This window comes from Tupaia chinensis, unplaced genomic scaffold, assembly GCF_000334495.1.
Source record: "Tupaia chinensis unplaced genomic scaffold, TupChi_1.0 Scaffold145592_1, whole genome shotgun sequence".
Lineage (NCBI taxonomy): Eukaryota > Metazoa > Chordata > Mammalia > Scandentia > Tupaiidae > Tupaia > Tupaia belangeri.
The window spans coordinates 2,178,841-2,189,754 of NW_006205449.1; the positions used below are offsets into that span (position 1 = coordinate 2,178,841).

The following is a 10,914-nucleotide window of genomic DNA, read 5'->3' on the forward strand; positions in this document are numbered from 1 at the left end:
CCCCCCCAAAAAAAAATCGTCAGGAACGAAACACCTTGTCCCCTTTTCCTAGGCTGCTTCTTGTGTTTTAATAAAAAGAAACCTGTAACACTGAACAAGCAACAGCTTATTCTTGAGAACACACAGGTGGCGAGATATCAAAAAGAGGTTTTTAAATAGGAATATGCTGCTTTGTAGTAGAAAGAGAAAAAATTAGATGAAAGATTTTGTAAATAACATAATATTGACTATTTCAACTACTGGCTGAAGGATGGTGTCGAGGAGTAAAGGTATTTGGGATCCTCGTTTTCCCTGCAGCATGGAGAAACCACAGTGCTGGCCCCTGATAAATACCCGATAAAAACAGGACTTACTAATGAACAAATGAATGAACATCTGTCACCAGTTTGCCACCACAGCCCAGTGTAGGGTGTGGGTGACTTGGCGATGGCTTTGATTTCTGACCAGGTTCCCGCCTGTTTTACTACGCTGGGCAAGTTCCTTACCATCCCTCGACTTTATGTAGGTCAAGGAGATAATTGCTGTTTAATATTTGAAAAGCAAATAGATGTCTTGGATAGAGGGCAGTCCCGAGGCTTTTCATTTATAGCTTTATTTCCCGATGTCCCATTTTGACGACTTGTCCTTTTGGTGCTAACCCTGTTTGCTCAGTGAGAATCAGGAAGCCCTGAAGGACAGGGAAAGAATAAACACAATGGTGTCTCCAGTAGATATGTGCTTGGAGATGCCATGCCCTCGTTACAGATGTGAGGCCGGCCTCGTACTCCTGTCCTGTATTTCATGAGTAGTGATGGGAAGTAGGAGGAGGAGCGCCATCATTTGTTTTGTTGCCAGGAGCTGCAAGATGGCAGGTGTGAGGAAGACGAGGGAGGCCTGCTGGGGGCCGGCGTGGGGAGAGGCCAGCTGGAAGCAGGGTCTGAGCAGGACCTGGCCAGGGACGATTCTGCTGACAAGGTATTAATGGAGGAACTTTAGACTCCAAGGAAAGTGCTTTTACACTGAACCTTTGCACGTGGGTTATGGCTGTTGGATATAGTATAATAAAATCACTTTAAAATCTGAATTTATTGGAGAAAATATATACATATCAAATTAGGAGGTTGTAGTGGAAAACAAGCACTTTGAAGTTACACCAGTCTTGGCCGAAATTGTGGCCATGTCATTTACCGCAACGTGACTGGGTGGCATTTTTCTTTTTTTATCTCTTTGACCCTCAGTGCTTCATCTGAGACATGAAAGGGCCTCCTGCTCCAAGCCGGGAGCAAGTGTGGGAGAGAACCAGGCCCAGGCACCTGGCAGGCGTGCAGCCCTGCGCTCTTCCTCCTCCTCCAGGCAGACTCTGGACACCGGAAAGGATGTGACGTCAGGACAGCAGGTAACAGGCGGGGCACCGAGGTTTCGGGTCGGAGCGGGTCACACCCGGAAGCATCGTGCACGCGTTTCTCTGACAGCGCTTCAGGGACACCTGTCGAACTGCTGCTTCGGTCCAGGGTTGCATTACATGGCTTCGACCTTGAGCTGCTGCAGGGCGTGCTCTGGCTTCCGCGAGCTGCTTGCGTGTGTACACGCCTGGGGCGCGGAAGGAAAGACGGGGCTGGCCCAAACCAGGCTGAGGGACACATAGGTCCCTGCTGCGTCTGTTCAGCTGGATCAGTCCTGTGATTAAACTCGTATTTTCACGAGTCTACATTTCTTAAAATATACTTAGGAATGGCTATTTATGTGCTGCTGTTTAGAGTGGTTGTGTCTGGCAGAGTTTGGTGCAATACTTATTTTTATTTAGGAGACAAGATACAAAAATGAAAATAAGGAGAAGCAGTAAGGATAGCTCTGAGAGAGAGAAAGAGAGAGAGAGAGAGAGAGAGAGAGATGGAAAACACATTGACGCCTTGGCAGATGAGAAGGAGTTATATCCATGTTTTGAAGAAAGGTTGTCTAGCCTCTTCACAAACATGCTCCCCCTACATTTCAGGAAAAAAAAAAGCAATTATGAATCCTTTTGGCATCTTTAAGGTAAATGTTCATTTTGAGGTTTTGTTGTAGTGTAGACCAGACTAAACAAAAAATTGTGAAAGACTGAATAGCTTAAAAGGTTGAAGCGTGTTAGTCTCTCTTGAGAGTAATCACCAGTAGTCTTTGACATTTGATTTTGTTTGTAATTAATTGACCTTCAGTGTGGAGGAGAGTTGTATTGGTTGAGAGCATTGATTTTGGCATCTGATCGACTCGGTTTCCACTCGGTGCTCTGCCGCCCCTTAATTGAGTAACCTTGTGCAGGTGATTTAACTCTGAGCCGTACTTCTGTCATCTGGGAAAAGCCTGAGTAGAACTCACAGGACTGCTGCTTTAAATAATGGGGGAGACAGGCCGGTTCAGGGCTCGGCCCTGCACCTAGGGCTTCTCCGTGGGCTGCATCGGAGTGGTACTCCCTACGGCACGGCTGAGATGGGAGAGGTAGAGGGAGGTGTGGGATTTGAGCTTTGCAAGAATTCACATCTTTCTTTTTGCTCATTTCCCTCCTTCTCCTATGAATCATGCCCTTGAAAAACTGAAAAGCAACCACATCCTAAAACCTAGGAACTGCTATGTAAGGAATTCATCAGAGTCCTCGCGAAGTCTCTGCCGTGAGTGGCAGGCTCCCTCTTTGCTCACTGAGGTCTGGGTTTTCCAGGGAGACAGGCTGGGGAGAGGACTCTCTCCCCCACAAGGAGCTCATGCTGGGGGGTGCAGGAAGGGAGGCATGCCCAGTGACCCCCAGGGGCAGCACATCATTGCATCGGAGCGGGACAAGGGCCTTGTGCACTGACAGCCAGGGGGCAGGGGCTGGTACCCAGGGAGACGGACAAGGGGACATGGTGCTGGGGCTGTGGGTTGAATGTAACCCCTCAGATATGTCCAGGTCCTGACCCAGCCTCCATGGCTGCGGCTCACATGGAAATAGGGCCTCTGCAGAGGTGCTCCAGAGAAGCCCAGCTTACGGGAAGATGTTTACCCCACATGATCTGTTCTGTGAGAAAGGGAGCCTTTAACGGGATGAAGATGTGGAGACAGTCGGCCTTCAGCAGGCCTGGAGCAAGTCCTCCCCATAGCCTCAGCGGGAGCCAGCCCTGCTGGCCTCCATCTGGTCTCCAGAACTGTGAGGGACAGAGAGCTGTGGTGTTAAGCCCCCCCAAGTGGGATTTTTGTTATGGCAACAGTGGGAAGCTAATACGCCTTGTCCCTTCTCAAGCTTTAACATTTCTGGATGCTCTTTTCCTCAGGGAGATATCTGAGAAAACTATGTAAGCAAAGGGGAAGGTTCTACAAAGATCCTGAGTGGTCTGTGGAATCCAGAGTTGAGGAAGACAGCTACCCCTTGACAAGGACTGGCCATGGATCTCATGGGGGCCCAGGCTGGGACTGGGACAGTGTTAGGCTTTTTGACTCTTCTGCTTTGCTTTCCTTTTTATCCTGTTTATCTGGGTTTATTTTCTATGCTTTCCTAAGAGTTGGGGGCACACCTGCTGGCCCCTAGGAGCCACAGCCTTGTGATGATGACTCCTCTCCAGAAGAGGAGGCAACATTCCTTCTGTCTCCTCTTTTCAGGGTCCTGGGAGGCCCATCCTGGCAGGTGCCAAGACAGGCAGGTCTGTCCCCAGACAGGCAGGTCCGACACAGACAGAGGGCCCTGAGCCACCCAGGGTGCAGGTATCCCCGTGGCCTCTGACAGACCTCCACAGAGGGGAGGCAGCTGTGGGTGGGGAACTCGGGCCTTCCTCATCCTTCATTTCTGCGACCTCTGTGGGAAGTCTGTGTGACTGCAGATGTGGCCTGGTACCTCCTGCAGCCCCGTGCTCTAATTTCCGCTGTGAGCATCTCCCCAGGCCGCTCAGGTCTGGCTGGCCTCCCTCTGCTGTGCATAGCTCCTGCCTGGATTCCGGCAGACTCAGCTGGTTCCAGCCTGCAGAGCCCCACACTTTTGGCTGACAGTGGAAGGATAAAGTAAGGCCCTTGCAATCCTGAAAAGGCGAAGTGGCCCTGCTGGGGGCGACCACTGCTTCTGCAGTGGGTGAGTCCTGGTCCTTCCCTGCGAGGTTAGTATCCAGCAGCTCTTCCCGTAGCCTTGCTCTGACCCTACTCTCCGAGGGTCCTGTCACTTCCCCCAGGGAGCAGTTACTTCCCTTCTCTCCTCCGGTCACAAGAGTCTTCAGCCTTCAGAGGGAAAAGTCAGGTCCTCTCCTCCAATCTAAGATCAACCCTTCTCCACCTCAGGATGAGTGAGAGTAGGAACGCCCATTTTCTGCAGTGTGTAGACAGGCTTTCTGGGACACGAGCTGGCCATTTGCATCACTGTGTCCTCCAAGTCTGAGCTCTACAGTGTGAGACGCAGGAGCGGAGAACACCTCTGAGTCAGCCCGCGTTGGGTTAGGTGGTTGGAAAAACAGTGAATGGGGACCTGCGCGGAATACTGCATGCACACGCGGTATGCCTAATCTCACCCCAGCACATCCCGGGGTTGTTCATTTGCAATCCTATGTTGTAGGACCAAAGTCTATTCTTCGAGGATGAGTTTAATTCTGTGTCATCTTTTTTGCATAAATCGTAACAATATTTCATCAATATTTTCAGCTTTGCTTTCTTCAAAGAATGAGAACTTAAAGATACTTGCAAAAAATCTGAGTTCAGAATTCTTCAAAAACCACACACACACATGGGACCAGCAGTTAGCATAATGGCTATGTCGCTGGACTCCCACATAGTTCAACGCGGTTTGTGTCCCGGACCCGGTGGCTTAAAACTCACGCCGGGTGCGTGTGCGTGCGTGCCCAAGATCCCGAGAGGAGAATGGAGGAGAAGGGATTGCAGTGTGTCCATCCCGCCTGGGGGGTGATTTCTCGCTTTCTGTCTCTTTGTCTCTGTCTGTCTGGCGAGCGCACGCGCCCTATAGTGAAAACCTCTAAAAAAAAAAAAAAAACCACACACACATACACACACACACGTATTTTAGTCCTTGCAGACAGCTGGATTACCCCGAGTCTCAGGTCATAAGAGCTTTCTCATTGGTCCACACAGGACTCCTGTCTGTCAGACCCGGTGTGGGACTGCCTGGCCTCATGTTATGGTGTGCTGTGCTGTTCTGTGGCATTTTTGCTCCTTGTGCCCATTCTGATTCTTGTCACTCGACCCGGTAGATGCCCTTAACTAGACACATGTCCTTGTAAAAGATGGTGAGTTTGAGTTTTCAATGGACTTAACGGGCGTTAGCCTATACGTTTCATTCTTACTCTTCCTCCTTTCTCTCTCCACATTTTTGGTGACCCGCTCATTGTATCAAATACATACACGCTTGCTTTTTTGACCTGAGTGTCAGAATCCACAGCACGTAGTTTCCCACACATTTCTTACCCGTCGGGACAGACAGCACACCCCGCATTCCTCACTGCATAACGAACTGTCTCAAAAGTGTGTGACTTAAAACAACTGTTTCACTTGCTCAAGATTCTTTGGAATGACAATGTGAGACTGAGCAGTTCTGCAGGAAGAGGGGGAGAGTGGGAATACCCCTAGCAGGGCCTGGGGACCACAGTGTTCCCCTCCATTTCTCTACCCTGTCTAAACCCTGGGCATGGGTGTGTTGTCTGACATATTTTTCAAGCTTCCGGGGCCAGGACTCAATCCCCGGTGGGCCATGCAGAGCCAGTTTTCTCTACAGTGCTGAGCCTCCCCACTGTGGGGCTGGCCTTATTTCCTGATTCTGGGATGACTCGTGTGAGATTAAGGAGCCGCTGGATATCGTCAGCCGTGTGAGTTCCCTTCTGCACGTTGCGTGCTTCCGTCCATTTGCCATCCTGTCACTTGCTGTGGGTGTGCTGGAGCCCTCATCTATTCTGGTATTGTGCTTTGCCATCCCTTGTTGGTTCCCCCCCATAGTCTGCACTTTTGATATATATTTTTTTTTATCCAGTTTTCTTCTTCATTCCAGGTCATAGAAGACTCTGGTTCACTTACTTACATTAACCTTTTAGTTTTATACTTTATATATAGGTCTCTAACTTGCATGTGGTGTAAAACAGGAATCCAATTATTCTTTTCCTTACAAAATTGGCCAGGATTTCCTATCAACAATTGTGAAAAAAACTGTCCTTTATAAATTTAATAATAAAATCACGGACGGATTCATGAGGTCTCCTCTGTGCGCTAGCATAATACTGCTTCTGTTACAGGATTTATGGTAGGAGATATTAAAAATAAATCTGGTAGGGAGAATCCTCTCTGTTTTCTCTCCTATTTTAAAGTTTGTTTGGCTGTTTGGGAACCTTTATTTTTTTAAGGATTTTAACATGAGTTTAAGGCCTTCTTCAAAAATCGTCTTCTGGAGTATTTGGTTGGGATTAATTTATAGGTTATCTTGATGCAAATGAACATCACACAAGCCCACAATCATAGAAGCAAAATAGTTATAGCAAGAAAACATAAGAGAAATTGATGTAGTAATTAAAGCCATCGCCTTTAAGTTCCTCGATCCATGAGTGAATTTTAGCAAACTTTTAAATCCTAACTTTTAAATCATCTGGCCAGATGTCTAAATTTTTAAGTAAATATGTCCTAATTTTGATAATCTTTTTTACTGCTTTTTATTCTCTATGTCGTTGATTCTAGCCTGTTCTGTTTCATCATGTACCAATTTTGTCATTTTATATATTTATAAAAAAATCCTTTTTCTCAGTTATTAAATTTATTACTGTAAAGTTGTACCCAATATCCTTGAAATATGCAATATATAAAGTATATCTCCTTGGTCTATATTTTATTTATTTTTATCTTTCCCTCTTAAAAAAGTCTCTATTTTTAAGTAAATAGGTCTTAATTTTGATCTTTTTTACTGCTTTTTATTCTCTATGTCATTGATTCTGCCCTTACTGTTTATATTGTTGGTCTCTCTTGCATTTATCTTAGTTAAATGGTCATTTCAAAATGTTCTTTTTTTTTCCTATTCCGTTAAAGAAGTACAAACTCAGGGGATCATGCTGTTGGTAACATTGCCAAGAATTCTCTAGCTAGCTCAAGGTCAGAAGATTTCCTGCAATGTTTTTTTCTCTGATTTTCATAATTTAAGTTCTTATATAATACTTAGGAGGACCATTATGAGTTAATTTTGGGGGATAGTGTGTCATAGTCTGTAAATACTTTTTTCTTTTTTTTGCATGTTAATGTCTAATTTTTCCAGCACCAGTTGTTGAAAAGATTGCTCTCTCTCCCCATGAACTACCTTGGTACCTTTGTCAAAACTAAACTGACCATTACATAAGGTGTATTTTTGGACTCTCATTCTGTCCCACTGATTTATGGGCCTCTTCTATGCCAATGCCACACTGTGTTGATTAATGTAGCTCTACAGTGAGTTCTGAACTCAGATGGCACGAGTCCTCCAACATTATTCTTCTTTGTCAAAATCGTTCTGGCTGTCCGCAGTCCTTTGCATTTCCATATAAATGTTAAGATCTGTTTGTGTATTTCTACAAAAAAAGCATGCAGGAATTAATTTGAGGAGAATTACCATCTTGGCAGTATTGAGTCTTTTAATCCTTTTCATTTCAACACTTTGTTGAATCCCTTGGTTTGCTGGCAACCTTTGACGTTCCTTCCTGTGGAAAAGATTTACCCAAAGTCTGCCTCTTCTTCATAAGTCATTCTCCCTGTGTGCAAGTCTGTGTCCAAGTCCTCTCATTTCATAAGGAGACAGCCATGTTGCATGAGAGCCCATCTGGTCCCAGAACCACCAAGACCCTGCTTCCAGATAAACCCAGTCTGAGGTTCTGAGTATGAGAACTCAAACGTGTCTTTCTGGGGGACTGAATCAACCTGCAGAGGCAGCGTGGGTGCTTTTCAACCTTGCGGGGCTGAGAGGGTCAGTCAGTGGCTGTTCTGAGCAGGTGGCAGAGAGGAGGGGGCACCCACGGGAAATCCCAGCTCCCTGCTGCCCGCTCTGCTCTGGCTTCCCAACCTCAGTGCTTCCTTCTCCTTGGGAATTTACACAAAAATGACTCAGATAAAATAAAATAAGCTATTTGATAAAAGTTATTTATTTAATCAAAGTTATTTACAGTGGAGAGAGGACTGGGAGGACTGATTCTTTCTGGTTTACAAAGAAACCTCACAAGAATTGCCTTTGAAACAAGAAGAAAAAGAAAGGAAAAGAAAAAGAAAATGATGTCAAACAGAATGTTATTGCCAGGGCTGCAAATGTGAAGTGCGACACCCCACCAGAGTGAGGAGGTTTTCAGAGCTTGAAAGTCACAGAGAACACACCAGTGCCCGACTGGGTGTCCTGTAATATTTCCATGCTGGAAATAACCTTTACAAGGGCAGTTCCATAACCCAGCACAGTATCTGCATTTCTTCAGTTGAAGCAACAGAAGCAGCATTTTCTACTTATCTTGATGAGATTTCTTTCACTCACTCTTAGTAGCTGCTGTTTTCTTAGCTAGATGCTGGAGTTCCAACAGCTAATCACTGGGAGGATTGTAGGGGTGGAATGTGAGGGGTGGAGAAAATCAAACCTTGCACCAGGGGAAGAAACTACACAAAATCGGATTAGTAAGTGGAAAATGGGGCACACAGTCTTCCGTGTCTGCAGTCTTCATTCTAGTTCCTCTTTACTTTTTCCTTTGTCTCTGCTTTTGTGGGTTTTCTAGTCCTGGACAGGAAGTGGGAACTTGAATTTCATGCTATTTTACCATCTCGTCAGGAATGTAAAATCGTTGCGTAGAATTTTAAATACATTTTCACTGACATATTGTTCAAAGCTTACATAAATACTGAAATAACTTTACAGTAAACCCCAGAGTACAGAGCCCCAACATTTTCAAGTAATTATTTGGTAGATCTCCCTAGATTTTATTTTTGTTTTCCCTAAGCTATTGCAGCTGAATCATCGATACCTGATTTGACAACATTTTTAGCAATTCACATTCGTTGAGCCTCTCAAGTACTCGAGTTCATGGAAACACCTCTCTTTTTGTAGTCAGAGTCATGTTATTTAATTGGGTTAGAAAACCGAACTTCTGTACCAACAAACTTTCGGCACTGGAAATTGCTGTGCCCCAGCCTCTCAAGTACTCGAGTTCATGGAAACACCTCTCTTTTTGTAGTCAGAGTCATGTTATTTAATTGGTTAGAAAACCGGAACTTCTGTACCAACAAACTTTCGGCACTGGAAATTGCTGTGCCCCCGGCTGATGCACTAGGGGGAGTTCTTTGGGCTGCAGCATATTCTGACTTTAGTCTGAGCTTCTGCAGAGGAAGGGGGGAGCCGATTACTGCGGGCTGGTTAAGAGAACTTCTAGCACGACCTAAGGGGGCGATGTTCAGTTCTACCAACTCCCTGCTGGGTCCTGTCTGGGTGCTGGTTCTTTTCTTCAGAATCTGGGACCTTGCTGGCAGGATGTGCTGCTATGAGCACGTGATGAGGCACACGCACACACATGACCCCTGCACACGGGCTGCAGGGGGCCATTCCGGATCGCAATTTAGAAACAGACAATATCCCATGATACCTTCTTACCAACCTAAGCTACATTTGCGTCCCTTTACCAAACCACATGCCTAACACCAGTTTTGGGTGATGTCATCTTTCATTGTCACCTCCCATCCAAGTCAAGGGTTAGACACCTGCCTTATACCTGCCTGGCTGCGCTGGTCCACCGCGGGGCGCACAGCACCTGCTCTGTCCCACATGGAGACTGTCCTGAACAACAATTGAAGTGCTCTAGCTTCAGCATTTTCAGTATCTAGGCTCCATCTACCTCTGCGACATGAAAATCTACCATCAATGAAAAATTGTCGATCCCCACAGCATAAAGACAAAGACTACCATTACCCTTCAGGCCCTTTTCCAAACTTTCAACTTAATATTTGCTTCCAGTTTGTGCCATTATTTCTCCCCCCCTTCTTTCCTTTCTTCTTTTTCTCTTATTTATGAAAGAATGCATGTGCATGCATGAGAGAAAGAGAGAACCCCCATCTGTGAGGGCTCAGTCATGTCCCACTCCCCTTCCTCCTGTCCTCCAGCTTGCTAGGATCCTAAGGACAGGTGCACTCACCTGGCGTGTTTTTAGGCCAACTGGCCAGGGGACACAAATTGTCATCAGCATGTGGCTTCCAGCTCCACAGTCCAGTACACTACTGATGTGCCATAGAGACAGGGCACATGGTCGCTTCTGGCTGTGGGTCAGGAGCACCTTCTTCCTCCTGTACGTCACCTGTCTATCTGCCTGTGTGGATGGCGATTCGTGTGGCCAGTGCTCTTACGATGAGCAAACTGTGGGGAGAGGCTGCCGCTTTCTGGTGCTCAGAACATGTCTGCTTGCTTGAATTTTCTACCATTTATTATAGTAGTTATAACCAAGTGTCCTTGTTTTTAACTTCTGGGTCATGTCTGTGGTTTGAACATGACTCCCCCAAATCCATTCATTGAAATCTGGCAAGCCGTTGTAGTGGTGTCGAAAGAGTGAAGACTTGATCCTTGCCCTGCTCTGCCATGGCATCTCTCCAAGAAGACCCTCATTGGATACGGACTTCTGAATTTCGAGCTCCAAAACCTTGAGCTAAATAAACTATTCTTTATAAATGACCCAGACACAGGTATTTCTATTAGAATAGGATAGTCACTATGACTAGAATACTTATTATGCATCCCCCCGTATAAGAGCTTGCACATTTAGTTATAGAAAAATTTATAACGTATTTGCAGAAATACTGCTGATCCGTAATTCCATTAGCTGGAAACATGTCTGACTTCCTTCTTTGCTCAGTGAAGCTAAGCCGTAAAGCTCTCTTCAGGGTTGGGCTATAAAGATGAGTGCCTACTGGGGTAACTAAATCTATAACCTATAAATCAATTATACTGTATGTGAATGACACCATGGAGAGAAG

At 45.9% G+C, this 10,914-nt stretch overlaps 1 long non-coding RNA gene across 1 annotated transcript in view; it reads left to right on the top strand.

Moving 5' to 3' along the window:
- LOC102492159 (uncharacterized) overlaps positions 1 to 1,369 on the top strand; it is a 12,882-nt gene extending 11,513 nt beyond the window's left edge. The window contains exon 4 of the long non-coding RNA XR_337363.2: positions 1,218 to 1,369. This is a non-coding gene — a long non-coding RNA (uncharacterized LOC102492159). The remainder of the gene's footprint in view (positions 1 to 1,217) is intronic.
- Positions 1,370 to 10,914: the final 9,545 nt, after the last annotated feature.